The sequence below is a fragment of the Aplysia californica genome, unplaced genomic scaffold (assembly GCF_000002075.1).
Source record: "Aplysia californica isolate F4 #8 unplaced genomic scaffold, AplCal3.0 scaffold00665, whole genome shotgun sequence".
Classification (NCBI taxonomy): Eukaryota; Metazoa; Mollusca; class Gastropoda; order Aplysiida; family Aplysiidae; genus Aplysia; species Aplysia californica.
Window position 1 is genome coordinate 435,792 of NW_004797935.1, and position 1,853 is coordinate 437,644.

Here is a 1,853-nt window from a genome sequence, read left to right on the forward strand (position 1 = left end):
ACACACATACACAAACGAAGAAAGAACACAAAACCAACAAGAGCAACAATAACAAACAATCTACACAAAAATAACTACATTGTAGAGCGTCAAAAATTCGTGGCACAACTTATCCTCAAATTTCTCTTTATTAACAATTAAATCAATGTCATCCATACTTTGAACAGCATTTTGTATCAATTTGTCTTAACTAAATCAATTTTTGTTCAATAACAATTGGGGCTAGATTTAAAAACGTGTTTTTTTCCATTAATTTGTAATATTATTATTAATATTTAAAACAGTTCAATTTTTTAAATTACGAAGTAACAACCTGGTAACAACACAGACCAAACCAAAACAAACATAAAACATTAAACACGCAAACAATCAACAAAAGAGGAAATCCCGCACAATAGGGAATTCATTACGTCGAGATTTTGTTGCTTTTCACTTCTTTAATTTCAAATTTTCTGTCTTCAAAAAGTACACTACAAGGACAATATGAACGTTTTAGCCCTCTGGGCATAGAAGTATCAGCAGAGCACAGAATTCTACACTAAGTGTAGAATTCTGTGCAGCAGAGACACTAAAATATAATTAAATACTCTCTGGTATCAGTCATTAGATTTATAACTAGATCTATAATGTGCCTATTTGTCTCGTCTCCTGGTTTCAGAAGTACGGCTTTATCTTGAAAATGGCCTTGGCCTATTGTAGCAGAAATGCATTGACTCTTATTGCCAACAATTTTAGTTTACGTCATTTAGCAATATTTTGCTCTTTTAATTTTAATTTTAAAATTTAAAAGGCTTTCCGGTCTCGTTTGCGCTTTATTGCGCAGACGTGTTAAATGACAGCAATCAGCGCCAACAAAAACTGGCAGTCCTACCAACCGCCAGCTTGACTTACCGGTTGCGCACGAGATTTTGAAACTTTGATGTGAAAAGTCAAAATTGAAAATCTGCTGAAAGCTGTAGGCTAGATTCTAGGTCTAGAATCAAGTTCCTGTGGGGAAAACCCTTGCTGTACAAAAGGAAAGTATGGCCATTTTTAAGGCTAAGCTTTCATCATTGGTTTGAAATCTAGATCTAGAATCTAGATTTTTCAATGTTCTCGAATTTTTTTGTGAGCTTCAGAGTTCTCTGGTTTGTGAAGATGTTCAGTTTTCAGCTGGTCGGACATTGAAAAGCTACTCTGATGAAGGTCAAGTGTTCGAAACCTCAAAGTTCCTACGTGGAAAATTGGTGCAAGTGAGTTCAACTTTAGCCTAGGCTAGCCTAGTTTCACGTTCGCTTTAGATGATCTAGATATCTAGATCTAGATCTAGATCTAGATCATAGATCTATACGTTTGATTCGCGGTGAGCTAAGATATCAAACCTTAAAACATTAAATTATGATAAAATTCAGGGGAGCATGCCCCCCTGAAACCCCCCTTCCTATTTTTATTAGGTCAGGGGGGGCAAGCCCCCCTGAAACCCCCCTACTCTTGGTGCCAAAACCCGTGAATAACAATTGCGGGGTGGGAACTACCGAAAAAGCGCCGATTTTTCTAGATCTAGAGATTTCATTTGCCGCAATTTGCGCAGGCCTACCGTTCTTTTCTGTCCACATCCATGTAGGCAGATCTAGATCTAGATCTCTAGATCTAGATCTATAATCTAGATATAAAAATCTATATCTATATATCTAGATTAGATCTAGATTTCTACATCTAGATCTATAGCCTATGTACGGCATACCGTCACGTACGTCATACTGTCAGTTGGCACGCATTTGGCCTAAAATTGGACAACCAGACAATTATGCGATAATCTGGAATGCTGTCTGCTAACCAATTCCGTTCAACATTGTTTTGTTTTCAAGTTCAAC